Source organism: Canis lupus, chromosome 26, assembly GCF_048164855.1.
Source record: "Canis lupus baileyi chromosome 26, mCanLup2.hap1, whole genome shotgun sequence".
NCBI classification, from domain to species: Eukaryota; Metazoa; Chordata; class Mammalia; order Carnivora; family Canidae; genus Canis; species Canis lupus.
Window position 1 is genome coordinate 15,415,266 of NC_132863.1, and position 16,265 is coordinate 15,431,530.

The following is a 16,265-nucleotide window of genomic DNA, read 5'->3' on the forward strand; positions in this document are numbered from 1 at the left end:
GTCTAAACCTACACAGTGCTCAGAAACAGAGCACTGGGAGCCCTACTATTCTGAGATGTGGGACCTCTGCTGAGGCCTCGGGCCTCTGTGCCTAGAGAACACTTCCTAGGTGCCCTCGCAGATGCTGCCTGCAGGTCCTGCCTCTCCTCAAGGCTCTATCTTGGATCCTCAGTAGTTGGGGCCTCCAGACCTCCGCTTGCTGTCCAGTCTAGGGGACTCTCCTCCCTCTTTCCCCCTTTCCTGTTCTCCCAATGCCAAGAATCTGCCTCTGTGTCCCTCTTCTTCCTTTTATAAAAGCCAGGAATGAGATTGTTTTCTTCCAGTGGCTTTTCTATAGCCTGGCCTGGGCCTGAGAAAAAGGAACAGAAGGCCATCTCTGATGGGTACTCCTGCAAATATACTCCAGGACTTCACTTCAGCTGCTCTTTGACCTCTCAGAAAAATCTCTAGTCCATAATAAATCATTCACTTTGGTGAGTTATTAAAGTCACTCCCTTGTGAGATATTTTAATTTCTGCTTCTTCATACTCACCTGGCAAAAAAAAAAAAAAAAAAGTAAATACCCCAACACAAAACCATCCTTTAAGCCAAATCCACACCGGAACCACAGAATCTTTGTGAGGAAAATGCTGACTGGTCTTACCTCAAAGTTAAGGTCATAAAACTCAAGTGAGTCTGGAATCCTTTAATATTTTCCAAGAGTGTTCAATTTCCTGATTTCAGAAACAACTCCTCCATATCTTTCTCTCCTCAAACTTCCTCCCCAATTCCCTCCACAGCGCCACACATCATACATCTCCACCCCCTCAGCCGATAACCTGCCTCAGATTCCTGTGAGAAAAAGGAAGCAGCCAACCACAACTCTAACATCTTGCTATTTCCAAATTTGCAAGGCACTGGCACCCACTCCCTTGGTCTCCTCCCCTCCTACCGAGAAGAGCTGACATCTTCTGGATTTCTTGTCTTCTTCCTTTCCTTAAAAACTTGACTCCTGAAATTGAGTCTTTTTTTTTTTTTTCTCCTGTATCATTAATTTCTCCCTCTTTAGAGGTTTAGTCTCTTCAGCACACTGCTTCCTAACAAACATATTCTCCTGGAACTACTGTATTTGTAGTAGAGCTGTTATAACAAAGTACCACAAATGGGGTGGCTTCAAACAACAGAAATGTATTCTCACAGTTCTTGAGGACAAAAGTCTGAAATCAAAGTGTTAGGAAGGCTGCATTCCCTCCACAGGCTCTAGGGGAGGCTACTTCCTTGCCTCTTCCAGCTTCTGGCAGCCCTAGGTGTTTGTGGGCTTGTGGTAACATAACTAATCTCTGCCTCTGTGGTCACGTGGCATTCTCCCCTAGGGTGTGCCTATCCTTGTCTCTTCTCCTTTTCTTATGTTTTATTTTTAAAAATTTTAATTCCAGTATAATTAACATAGAGTATTATATTAGGTTCATGTGTACGTTATAGTGATTCAACAGCTCCATATATTACTCAGTGTTCATCATGATAAGTATATTCTTAATCTCTTTTACCCATCCCCCCACCACTTCCCCTCCTGTAACCATCTGTTGTTCCCTGTAGTTAAGAGTCTATTTTTTGGTTTGTCTTTTTTGCTCTGTTGGTTTGTTTTGTTTTTTAAGTTCCACATATGAGGGAAATCATATGGTTTTTGTCTTTCTCTAACTTACTTCACTTAGCATTCTACCTACTAAATCCATCCATGTTGCTCTTTTTGATGGCTGAGTAATATTCCTCTGTGTGTGTGTGTGTGTACACCACACCTTTAATCATTCATCTATCGATGGACAGTGGGGTTGCTTCCATAATCTGGCTATTATAAATAATGCTGCAGTAAACATAAGGTTGCATATCTTTTTAAATTTGTGTTTTCATGTTCTTTGGGTAAAATCTAGTAGTGAACTGACTGGATCATATGGTAATTCTATCTTTAATTTTTTGAGAAACCCCCATACTGCTTTCCAATAGTGCACTGGCGTTCCTTTTTCTCCACATCCTCACCAACATCTATCGTTTCTTTTTTTGATTTTAGCCATTCTGACAAGAGTGAGGTGATATCTCGTTGTGGTTTTGATTTGCATTTCCTTGATAATTGTTGATGTGCATCTTTTCATGTGTCTGTTAGCCATCTGTGTGTCTTCTGTGGAGAAATGCATGCACATGTCTTCTGCCCATTTTTTAATAAGAATTTTCATTTATTCATTCATGAGAGACACAGAGAGAGATGCAAAGACACAGGCAGAGGGAGAAGTAGGCTCCCTGTAGGGAGCCTGATGTGGGACTCGATCCTAGGACCCCAGGATCATGACCTGAGCCAAAGACAGATGCTCAACCATTGAGCCACCTAGGCATCCCTCTTCTGCCCATTTTCAAACTGGATTATTTGGGTTTCCTTTTTTTTTTTTTTTTTTGGTGTTGAGTTGCATATTTTTTTGTATATTTTGGATACTAACCCTTTATCAGATATATCATTTGAAAATATCTTTTTTCATTCAGTAGGTTGTCTTTTGGTTTCATTGATTATTCTTCCCCTTTTCCTTCTTTTTAAAAAGATTTTGTTTATTCATTTATTTTTTTACTGAGAGAGAGAGTGTGTGTGTGCACAATTTGGAGAGGAAGAGAGACAATCTCAAGCAGATCCCATGCTGAGCACAGAGCCCAATGTGGAGCTCAATCTCACAATGCCAAGGTCATGACCTGAGCTGAAATCAAGAGTTGGCTACTTAACTACTGAGACACCCAGTTTCCCTGTTCTTACTCTTCTTAAAAAGATACTAGTCATACTAGATTAAGAGCTCACCTTACTCCAATATGATCCCATCTTAACTAATTACATCTGCAAAATCCCATTTCCAAATAAATTCACATTCACAAGAATCAAGAGTTAGACTTCAATGTGACTTTCTGGGGGGCACAAGTCACCCCAAAATAATCACCTCTCTTCCTCTAGCCATTGCACAGTGTCTCCTTTTGTGGGAGAGTGGTTCATTGTATCCTCTCACTGAACTCACTTAACCTTCTCACACAATCCACATTTGCCCTGCATTCTATGGATACTGCTCTTGTCAAGGCCACCAATGACCCCAGGTTGCCAAATGCAACTGGCACTCCACTGATCTTGAACTTGACCTCTCAGCACCAGTGCACTATTGATAACTTGTTTCTCTGGTCTCCCATGCCATACCACCCTTTTGATCCTTGCTTCCCATCCTTGCCTCTACTTCCAAGCTTCTGCTGGCATTTTTTCTTCTGTTTTTTTTTTTTTTTAAGTTTTTATTTATTTAAGTAATCTTTACATCCAACATGGGGCTGGAACTCAACCCAGAGATCTAGTGTTGCATGCTCTTCTGACTGAGCCAGCCAGGTGCCCCTGGCATCTTTTCTTCTTGACTCCTATAGGTTGAAACATTCTTCTTAGATGACCCGATCCATTCCCATGTTTATTTTTTTAAGATTTTGTCTATTTATTTGTCAGAGAGAGAGAGAGAGAGAACAAGCAGGGGGAGCAACAGAGGGAGATGCATGCTCCCTGCTCAGCGGGAGCTGGATATGGGACTCGATCCCAGAGCTCTGGGATCATGACCTGAACGGAAGGCAGATGCTTAACCGACTGAGCCACCCAGACATCCCTCCTATATTTCTAAACCACCTCTATATCCATAGCCTAGTCTGTTTTCTGGACCTCTTGACTCACATATCCCACAGATTGTTTTACATGTCTACTTGGATTTGTAATAGACCTCTGAAACTTAACATGGTCAGATTAGAACTCTTTGATTTCCCTAACTAGTTCTTTCTCCATTCTTCAAAATAAAAGATATTACCATTTACCCAGTTATTCACATGAAAAAATCTGGGTTTGAGATTTTTTTTTCTCTTGTGCCTCTCTCCCCAACAATGTCTCACCCACCCTCATGTTCGACATACTCCATCTTCACAGTTTATATCTTATTTGTCAACCTTTCTCTGGTCTGGAACAGCTGCCATCATCTCTCACCTGATGACTAACATAACCTCCTAACTGGTCTGCCTATTTCCAATTTTGTTTCTCAGAATTCACACTTCTTAAGGAAACCAGAGTAATTCTTTTCAGAGATGAAAATGTAGGGAATTCCCATGGCATTTGAGTGAAAGCTCATCCTCTCATTTGGCTTACAAAGCCTTTTGTAGTTTGGCCTGTCTCCTTGCTGGTCTTATCTTGTGCTTGTCTTTCCCTCATTCCTCATACTCCAAGTCCTTCAGCCTTTCTCTGTTCCTTGAAAGCTCCAAGTTTATTCCCTTTTTGGGTCTTTGGCACTAACTAGTCCTTCTGTCCAGAATGCTATTTTTCCCTGGTCTTTGGCTGGCTGTCTCTCTACATTCAGACCTTAACCTAAATGTCAACTCCAGAAAAAGGTCAGATAAAGTAGCTGTGCAGACCCTAACTCATCCTATTGCCCCATCCTGCTTTTAAAACAATTCTCCTGGGATCCCTGGGTGGCGCAGTGGTTTAGCGCCTGCCTTTGGCCCAGGGCGCGATCCTGGAGACCCGGGATCGAATCCCACGTCAGGCTCCCGGTGCATGGAGCCTGCTTCTCCCTCTGCCTGTGTCTCTGCCTCTCTCTCTCTCTCTCTCTGTGTGTGACTATCATAAATAAATAAAAATTAAAAAAAAAATTTTAAAAAAATAAAACAATTCTCCTGTATCATTTACCACCAGCAATTTTTTATAGTTCATTTGTTCATCATTCATTCATTCATTCATTCATTCATTCATTATCTCTACCCTCCACTGGAATGTAAGGTCTGCTGTACATCCTAGGAGAGCAGAGACCTTATCTGTTATGTTCACTCTGTGTACCTGAGATCTACTGCCATGATAAAGTTGCATGACAAATAGCCCCCCAAAACTTGTGTTAAACAAATAGCATTTATTCTCCATGCACATATTTGCATGTTAGCCATTTAGGCTACTCTTGGTGGTGCATTTCTCCTGGTCTCAGTTGGGGTTACACATCTGGCCTTTGGCTGGCTATCAGTTGGGATGATTCAAATAACTGGGCTAGCTTGCCTTGCTCATAAGGCAGTGGTAAGGGTGCAACAGCGAGAACAGGCCCCAGTAAGCAAGTACTTTACAAGCTTCTCATTATGTTATGGCTGCTAATACCCCAGTGACCAAAGCAAGTCACACTAACAAATCCCAGGGAAAAAGCAGATGGCGCTAGGAAGTTATATAGCAATAGACATGGACACAGGGGAAGGTGTAGTATTGAGACCACAAATATAATCAGTCTACCCCAATATGGTATCCCTAGCTCTTGCTATCCATATCTTGTTTAATGAATGAATGAATTATTCTGTCACAATGAACAAAAGAAAAAGAAAACAATTAATGAGGAAAGACAACTCTGGCACATATAGTTGTAATACCACAGTCCCTATAAAGGATTCTCACCTGGGAGTTCCTGAATGGGTTTCAGAAGGCTGGAGAACCTCTGAAATAGTACATAATATCAGGAAAAGGTTGTCTTTCTGGGCAGACAGCAGCTCATAGTACAATCCAGGCCTCGCCCACTCCCCAGCTTAGGTGCCATTGTGCAGTCCATAAATCATACAATCGTATGCAACAGTTCTGAGCACTCACGTTTGAAGATAATTTTGAGCCTTTCTCTTCTATCTTTAGTGTAGTTTACTGGCTTGACTAGGGCTGTGTCTGGGTGTTTGGATGTCCCCATCTGCTTACATTCAGTGTTGATTCTCACAAGTTGATCATTTCTTGCAATGTCTATTAGAGGAAGAGAATAGAAGCTCCTTCTGTCTGGAAAACACCCAGCTTCTTGGTGTGTCTCCTGGGGCAACTCCTTGTCAACTGCTATCTGGAAATCTACCTGAATCTTACTGTGGCTTTGGGGGGGAAATTTTTCTTTAGACCCTGAACATGGATCAATTTGCTTCATCTTGAGAAGGCACCTTTGGACCAACACCAATTCAAAAAGAATCACCAAGATAGACACAACTGAGGTTACTGTAGGTAGCATCAATCAGACAAGGTGCACATTGGCCTCCCTAACTACCCCATCTGTTTAAAACAATTTTTTACACATTCAGAAAGTCTCTAAAATGACTGATCCTTGTTTGGATCAAGGAAAGTCTCATTCCTAGGAGGTACTATGTAACCTATTTCTGTGGACATCATAAGTGATGTAAAGGGATTGTCTTCTCATTTATAATAAATATGTTTTTGAAACCTACTATAATGTAGCTCTTTTCAAGTTCCAAAGGGAAGGAAATCCAAGCCATAGTGATGGTACAAAAATGGATGACTATGACTTGACAATATGTCTATCTTTTCCTGAAGTTTTAAAATTAAATTATATCATGGCATCCTTCTTTTAAAATATTTTCTTAATTTGTTTGGACACTCTAACTTCTCTTAATCACAAATAATCCACATCACAAAAAAGTGTAAATAAGTAAAAGGCAAGAAAAGGTAACATCACTGGTAAACATACCAGTTAGATCAGTCATCTGATTTTTATAGTATTAAATTTAGAGTTCACCTTCAGAGAAGAATATTTTTCTAGGTGGTTTTGGTCTCCCTGAGTTCCTTATGGCCCTTGAATAATAATGGATATTGATTATGCAGGCTGAATCTGGGAAGCTACAGAAAATAACTGTTTAAAATGCTAAATGAAGCAGCAAATGATGAATTACATTCTCCAGGGTCAAGTGGTGGATAATGTGTTTATGGAAAACTTTCTGTGAAAGAAGACTGGGGTGTTGCTAAGAAATGACTTCAAAGACAAGGCAAGTCTATTAAAATCTCCAATGCTAATCCTGGGATTATCAACCTAAACCCTTTTAGATTATTGTAAGCATCCAGTGGCCTTGAATGCTTTGTCTGGAATTCTAATGTTGCTGATTATTGTGATTTGTTGTAGAACTGATGTAGAGTGATCTGAAATCAGAGAAAAAATTATTGAGTTTCTCAGAACCACTATCTCACACTGTATGCCAAGATTAACTCAAAATGGATTAAAGACTTGCATGTAAAACATGCATGTATAAAACTAAAAGAAAATATAGATAGTAAACTCCTTGATATCGGTCTTGGCAATGAAGTTTTTGGATTTGTTACCAAAAGCAAAGACAACAAAAGCAAAAATAAACAAGTTGCCCTCATCAAGCTAAATATAAAAAACTTCTGCACAGCAAAGGAAACAATCAACAAAATGAAAAGGCAGCCTACTGAATGCGAGAAAATATCCGCAAATCATATATCTGATAAGGACTTAATATTCAAAATATATAAAGAACTCACACAACTCAATAGCAAAAAACCCCCAAACAATCTGATTAAAAAATGGGCAGAGGATCAGAATAGACATTTTTCCAAAGAAGACATACAAATGACCAACAGGTACATGAAAGAAATGCTCAAAATCATTGATCATCAGGGAAATGCAAATCAAAACTGCAATGAGCAATCTCCTCACACCTGTTAAAATGGCTAAAATCATAAAGACAACAGATAGCAAGTGCTGGCAAAGATGTGAAGAGAAAGGAGCCCCTGTACACTGTTGATGGGAATGTAAACTAGTGCAACCAGTATGGAAAACAGTAAAGAGTATATAAAATGTGGCATTAGTCATAAAAAAAATAATGAAATCTTGTCATTTGTGACAACATGCATGGGTCTTAGAGGTATCATGTTGTAGGAAGTAAATCAGACAGAGAAAGACAAATACCATATGATCTCATTTACCTTTGGAATCTTAAAAGCAAAACAAGACAATCAAGCTCATAGATACAAAAAACAGATACGTGGTTGCCAGAGGTGGGGAGTGGATGGTGGCTGAAATGGATAAAGGGAGTCAAAAGGTACAAGTCTCTAGTTGTAAAATAAGTAAGTCATGAGGATGTCATGTGCTCAGAGTGACCATAGTTAACAATATAATACTGTATATTTGAAAGTTGCCGAGAGAGTAAATCTTAAAAGCTGTCATCATGAGAAAAAAAAGTTCCATAACTATGTATGGTGATGGGTGTTAACTAGACTTACCTCAGCGATCGTTTTGTAATGTATTCAAATCCCGAATCATTATGTTATACACCTGAAATTAATATAAAGATGTCTGCCAATTATACCTCAATAAAAATTGTTTAAAAATTATCAAGTTTCTGCTTCAAGATTCATTTCTGAAAAGGGCCATAAACAGTGCAGAAAATATTGATAGAGTTTGTCCCAGGAAAAGCTTCCTTCTTATTTCATCGCTCTAGAATTATAGGTCATTGCCAACAACAATCCATGTGACTGTTTCTTCAACAGAAATACTTGGTCCAAAAGCTATGCTATTTTCTGAGACAATTTTTCCAAGTGACATTACAGTAATGTAATTAAAAGTTATTACAGAAAATCAATCTGCCCAGTTACTCTTACCTCTTCTAAACTCAGAACAATCTTCAGGACCGCTTGTTTCTAAGCCATGCCAGCAGACATTAAGAAATAGATTCTTACCAACTGGGGATTGGCAAAGGTTTTTCATAAAGGACTTGATAGTAAATATTTTTGTCTTTCCGAGCCATATGGCCTCTGTCTCAGCTATTCAGCTCTACCTTTGTGGCCCCAAAGCAGCTGTGAATATTATATAAAAGTGTGGATGATGTTGTACTCAAATTTAACTTGACCTAAACTGGGGCAGCCTCAGGCCTTATGCTATAAGCTGCAAACATTTCTTTCAGAGTCCCCCAAGGAAATGTGACCAACCTTGATGGGTTCTTTGCAGGGAGAGAGAGTTAGAGAATATCAAGGTTGGAAAAGAAAAAGGTAAAAGTTTTTGGACAAAAAAAAAACAAAAAAAACCAAAAAAAAATAATAAAACAAAAAAACAAAGCCCCCAAACCAAACCAAACCAAACAAATAAAACAACCCCCCAAATATCAAAAAGTTATGCTGGCTTTATCGGAAAAACAATGACTTTACAAACTTATGTTTTAATTCAAAGGAATATTTTTTTCCTCAAATGAACATTTATAGAAAATTGCAGTATATGTATGAATTTAAAAATGAATCGCTGTATTTGAGGGGGGTTCCTGACCCTTCATCTTCTCTTTTGCCCTCTCAGCAACTTCCTATTGTATTTCCAGAAAGTTCCAGGAACTCTTGAATGAAATTTAAAATCCACTGCTTCAGTATAGTAGAAGACACATCTTGCCTATCATTAGGGTTACAAGATTTAGCAAATAAAAATATGAGATGCCCAGTTAAATTTGAATTTCAGACCATCAACATAGACTTTTTAAGTAAAAGCATGTCATATGCAGTATTTGGAACACACACACACTAAAAGTTACTCGGTGTGGATCTGAAATTCAAATTTGTCTGAGCATCCCTACATTTAACTGGACACCCTACCAGTACTTTTTTATTTAACCTCCTTGTGCCTCAATTTTCTCATCTGTAAAGTGGAGGACATGATAGTACTTATATAGCAGGATTTTAAAAATAAGTTAATTTTTGTAAAGTGAATAGAAAAGATCTTGGCACATAATGAGTGCTCTATTACTACCCACTTACTATTCCTATTATATTATTAGCTAATTATTTTTTTACTAGTGGTATTGGTTCTAAATGGTTGTCATAAGACTGAGTGATGTAATCCTTATGGACTGAGTTGTATCCACCCCCCATCAAATTCATAGGCGTTGAAGCTCTAACCCCCAAAGTAACTGCAGAGATAAGGCCTTTACAGAAGTAATTAAGGTTAAATTATGTCATAAGGGTAGAATTCTAATGCAATATGATTGGCATTCTTATAAGAAAGAGACACAGGGAAAGAGGCACACAGAGAAAAGGACATGTGAGGATGTAGTGGCAATCTACAAGCCAAACATAAAGGTCTCAAGAGAAACCAAACCTGCTGACACTTTGGTCTTAGGCTTCCATCCTCCAGAACTGTGAGAAAATACATTTCTGTTGTTGAAGCCTCCCAGCCTGTGTACTTAGTTATGGCAGCCCTGGACAACTAATAGAGTAATCATGCACATGACTTTTTTTTTTTTCTGAGCCCAGGAAGCTTATTTAATTATTTTAACAAATACTTTTTGAAGGACTGTGCATTAGGATTGGGGCTAGGAAGATAGACGATTTTTAAAATTCCTTTTAAGGAACTAACACTTTTAGAAATAGAAGAAAATGTTCAGTTAATCTCTTCATTTCTACAGAGAAAAAGGGTATCCTACTGGGGGAGGACACTAAGGCAGCCTTATTTCCACTTGAGAACAAGCCTATTGGACCTATTATTGGACTTATTCCCATGCCAGTTTTCATTGGAGGAAAGGATCTCTCAGGATAGTCTTCATTTCCTTGATATCAAACTCAAGGAAGCATCTTTGCTACATTCCATCGAAAACAGAGGATGAGATATAGTCATCCAAGAATTGGATGGAGCTAGGACGGCTAAGAAGTGCTTCCTGACTGAACAAGTCAGTCTCCCATTCACTTTATGGAGAGTGTACAGATCCAGGTACTTCATGACAGCCCTGTACTCTTCCATGGGCATCCCCCATAATCTGGGCCACCTGCTAGAGAGAATCATCATTCATACCAAAAAAACAAGTGATAGATGTTCAGACACTACTCCAAATCACCTTCATCCTGGATACCAAGGGTGTCTTGAAAACACTGTGAGGCTATTCTGTTCTGCAGGGAGGTAGCCTTGTCTTTAATGATCTTCTCATAAGCGGGACAAGTTTTTCAGAAGACATGGTGCTAGACATTAGAGAGATCCTTGTGCAAAGTGTCCTTAAGCTCTGGGAAGTCATGCAATAAGGGGTCAAGGCTAGAGACCAGAAATATGATGTGTTCACACACCCACTGCTTCTGGTGAGTTTCCAGAATATTCTTTGGATATTCTGCACGGGCTGTTCTTCCCAGAGGGCACTTGTGCTGAGGTCCCTGTCCAGCTTGGTCTAAATGATGTAAAACCTCTTCCCATGCCTTGGATGATTTTGGCAAGCTTCATAAGATTCATGCTGAACTATTTGGACACAATGATAATGAAGAGATCATACTGGCTAAGTGACATCTCCTCCAGATAGTTCTCCAGGCTTTGGATGGCAGCCGTTATGCTGGGACCGGGATAGGAGTTGGTGGATCCCACAATGTCACACTGGGAAAGTGGGAGGAGTAGCAACTGTGAATCTGAGTAGTCCTCACCACCTCAGTGAGAGCTGAGTTATCCTCTTCATACCAAATTCCCCACAGTGTGTTGATGAAGGACAAAACACCGTTGCCAGAGTCCCCAGTCACAGCAATGCTCACTTGGGCACTGGATGAAGTCTCCAGGCTCCCTCTGACCACAGAGACCACCTCCAGCTACTTCCCTTTCCTAAAGTCTTTTCAATATTCATGGGCCCCACCTTGTATAAAATGTACTGAGTGGTATCACTCAGTGATACCACTGAGTGGTGGTATCACACAGCACAGGCGAAGCATGGAGATAATGGGATGTGAGATGACATGGCCGGCTACACCACACTGCTGAGCAGTGGAAGAACGTCACAGGACTTTTAAAATATATTTCCATGGCCAGAATCAAATAACTCAATTCAGAAATTGAGTTATTGTTTTATTTATTAATTTACTTATTTATTTAAAAAAATTTAGAGGGTGGGGGAAGGGGCAGAGGGAGAGCAAGAGTCCCAGTGTGGAAACTGTTGTGGGGCTCGATCTCATGACCTGACCCAAAATCAAGAGTTGGCCGCTTAACCAACTGAGCCACCCAGGCGCTCCTAGATGTTCTTTTAAACGTGAGTTAAAAGTGATATTTTAATAAATTGATGTGCTTCTTCTTTTTATTAAACATACTCTGAAATATTTATTTTTGTACTCATTGAAGTTTTGTTCTTCTTTGACGTTTGTAACTCACTTGAAGTTTATTTTTGTAATAGTCTCATATTATAAAACCTCCCAATAGATGAAAATAAAGTATCTCAAGGAAGCCAAGCTTTGGCCAAAGTGATACAATTCTCATGTCCAGATAAAGTAACTTGTTTGCATCTTAAAATGCTTTTATTTCAAATTTTCTTTTCTTCTTCTTCCTCCTCATCTGTTGCTAGGATTCATGAACTAGTTAAAGAGCAGGCATTTACTTTTAGAATTTGGTGGTGTTCATTATTTTAGCTAGACCAGGCAGTTAAATATAAAATACATCAATATTCAGTGTAAAGTGCCCATGACAGAATCTTGGAATTGACTCTCAATGTTGTTGAATATGTTCTTATGCTTTATTTCATATCAAGTTAACTTACTAGTTAATCCCTTTCATTGTATTGTAAATTATTTGAGATCTAAATAATGTCCCACACCATGCAAAAATATAGATTTACTTTCTTCCTCCAAAAGACACTCATCCATGATTTGCTTCAAAATAATGAGGGAGTGAGGGGGAGTGAAGCAAGATTAGTAGTGCGATGACTGTTGTAGCTGCGTGATAGGGATTATTATGACATTCTGTCTACTTTTGGCTATGTTTAAAATTTTCCATATTGTGGTAGATTTCCAATTCTTTATTCCTTTTAAGTAACAGGATTACGTATGCCTGCCCTTGGCTGTTTGTACAGTACCTCCCACTCTGCTGGGCATAGTATGTGTCCCTTCTCCTCAGATATTGCACTCAGACCAAGGATATTCTTTGGCTAATGGCATGTGAGCAGACTTGACATAGGACATTTGAGCAGGGCCTTTAAATGTACTTTCATTTTTTGCATGGTTTGCCTTGGCCTCTTACATCCCCACCATCTGTCTTGAGAGGAGTGTGCTTTGGGTAGCTGTTGTTCCTTCATCCATAAGTCCCATAAGGAAAAATGTAGAGAGGTGCCTGGGTGGCTCAGTTGGTTAAATGTCTGCCTTCAACTTGGGTCATGGTCTCAGGGTCCTGGGATCATGTTGGGCTCTCTGCTCAGCAGGGAGTTTGCTTCTTCCTCTCTCTCTCTCTGTGCTCTCTCTCTCTTATGCTCTCTCCCAAGAAAATAAATAAATCTTTGAAGAAGAAAAAGAAGAAGGAGGAAGGAGAAGAGGAGGAGGAGGAAGAGGAGGAGATAGAACAGACTCCAAGCTGAATCACAAATTGGAGTCTAGTCTAGCCTAGGTCAGCTCAGCTGAAAATAGCCAAACCACAGCCAACCAGCAGACTTGTGATAGTAAAATCAATGTTTGTTGTATTAAGCCACTGAAATTTTGGACTTGTTTGTTATGGAGCATCATCACCAGAGAAACCTGACTTATTACACATAAGTAATTTTTCTAAATAAAGAAGAACACTATTAAAAATCTATTCTACATTGAGAATTGTATACTACATGGTAGGTTGGTATAATTAAGCTTGATTTCAGTGGTTGAGCTGGTTTCCTATCTAGAGTTCATTGGTATCCATTTAGCAAAATTTAAAGCTAGTAACTGATTCTACCATTGGCCCCAGGGGTCCTGCCCTATCCATAGCAACTGAGAGGGTGACTTAGGACTTACCAAGTTGCAGCTTTAAAAGCCAGAAACCCACTTAAGCTCTGCTGAAGGGCAGAAAGAATGCAGTGGGGATTCTCAGTAGAAACCAAGGGCAGAAGCTGATTCTTAGGAGGATAAGAATTTAAAGTTTGAACCAAAGTAAAGGCAGAGTCACCATGTATGGCTGTGAAAGTTGGTTTGTCTTTCATACCTTGGATATTATACATTTATATGTTTATTACGACCATTTTCTGGCATATGACAATAAAGTGGCCTGTCCTATATTATAAAATGTTTCAATTAATGAAAGTAGAGTGTCTCAAGAGTGTGATCTTTTTTCGAAATCTTCAAAAGGCACCACATAGGCTTATAGGGATGTGGCAAGCTGGCTTCTCTCCTGGTCTTTTTCATTAACTGGATTTCTCTGATTGTACAGAATTTTTATTCTCTCCTAATTTCAACTTGTCTTTGGCACATCGTTTTAGGTCAAAGATAATTGACTGCGAGAAGCTTATATCCCTCCACTTCACCGTGAATGTCTTAGGTTGGGTTCCCCCGAAGGCAGATTCTAAGACAAGGACTTGTGTACGAGCAGTTTATTTGGGAAGTAACTCCAGGAATGTGAGAGTAAAGGAGTTAGAATTCAAGACAAGGCAGTAAGGGGAGTGTCAGCCTGCAGATTCCTGCCGGTCACTTCCCTGGGGGCCCTCTGTGGACCTGCAGAGTGCATGCTTTAGGTTTGTTCCCGTTTATGTGTCAGCTTGACTAGACCACAGGATGTCCAAATTTTTGGTTAAACATCATTACTGGTGTGTCTGTCAGGGTGTTTCTGGAAGAGATTAGCATTTGCATCAGTAGACCAAGTAAAGCAGGTTGCCTAGCCCATCGTGGATGGGCCTTTTCCATCCACCCATCCCTGAAGAGAACAAACAGGCAGAAGAAGGGAGAATTTGTTTTCTCTGCTTGACTGTGAGCTGGGATGGCAGTCATCTGCTCTCAACTGACACTTATAGGGCCCCTGGTTCACAATCCTTGCACTCAGAGAGGAATTCAACCACTGACTCTCCTGGCTCTCTAGCTTGCAGACGGCACATTGTGGAACTTCTTAGCCTCCATGCTTGCATGAGTCAGTTCCTTATAATAAATAAATAAAACATCTATAAACATAAAAATAAAAACATATCTATCTATATCTATATCTATATCTATATCTATCTATCTCTATCTCTATCTCTATCTCTATCTCTATCTATCTCTATATCTATCTCTATCTCTATCTCTGTATCTATATCTATTTCCTCTTGGTTTTGTTTCTCTTGAGAACCCTGTCGAATATACCCCAGGAAATGAAGAAGCTGAGGTGTTTATCTACTGATTTCAGGTTCTCATTGGTTGAGGGCTGCACCTGGGGGCATTAAATCCCCAACTTCCTCTCTGCATTGCAGGTGAGGTGAGCAAGTTTCTGAGGCAGTGAAGAAAGCCATCAAGCTGTTCAAAAGAGAGACCCATGTGCCTGTGTCAGGTGGGGAGCTGATGGCATGCTCAGGAACTGTCCCCACTGCAGCTGTAGATGACTCAGCATTGGGCTGAGGGTAGGTGGGTTGGAGCAAACAGCTGCTGTGATAATTATTTGACTGGACCCAGAGTGGATATAACTTGGACAAATATTCTTATACCCAGTGTTTCAAATGAGTTAACATTTAGGCTTTATATACTACCACCCGCAGAGTACATTTCAAGTCCTGAAGGACAGAGAAAAAGAACTGAAAGGTCAAAAAAACGAAACAACAGTATTCGTTCCCCTTGCTCTCCTCTCTTTCCCCAGTGCCCCTCTGCCTGGCAGGAACAAGGAAACAGAATGCAGGTCTATGCAGGGGAGACACAGCTGGAAACCTCTTCCACACCCACACCCAAATGTGTGTTAGGATGGAGTAAACACATTATGAGATGTTTAGTCAATGAAATGGGTTCCACTGGGCACCTGTCATGACATTCCTGTCTATTCATCATTGAAGCTGGGCTGCTATCCATCAACAGAGTCCAAAGATACTTTGAGAACTGTTTCTTGGTGCCCAGGTGAAGAGAACAGTGGGATGGGTCTGGGTCAGAATGGGGTTTGGCATTTCCCTGAAATGTCATTGCTGGGGTGAGGTGAGTGTTAGAAAGAAAGTGACAGGGAAGGAGCCCAAGTGGAGGAAGCTGAAGGCATAGTGTTATCAGAGGAAGTTAATGACCAGCCTAGGTCAAGCCAGACCAGAAGCCAAGGAGTGGAATGTAGTGAGGATACTTGAAGGCACAGACGCAAAGGTGAACCCTTACTGAGTTGAAGGTACTCGGGGAATGCCTCTTACACATATTTCAGTACTGCCTCCTCCAGCCCTGTATGTCTCCTCCTTGAAGTTGATTAACTGATTACTTCAAGAACCTATACTTGGCCATAATTCTTTCAATTCTTCCTCCTTTTATTTTATTTTTTTTTTTTAAAGATTTTGTTCATTTATTTGAGAGTGAGAGGGTGAGAGTGAGAGAGAGCACAAGCGGGGGTGGGGGCAGAGGAAGAGGGAGAAGCAGGCTCCCTGCTCCAAGCTCCCTGATGTGGGGCTTGATCCTGGGATCCTGTGATCATGACCTGAGCTCAATCAACTGAGCTACCCAGGGTCCCCTCGGTTCTTCCTTCTTAGGAAGGTTCCTGCCCATGTGGATACAAATGTTTTGGAAGTGAGGTTACAGCCACATGCTCTGTGCAGAAACTTTCCAATCAGAACATTCA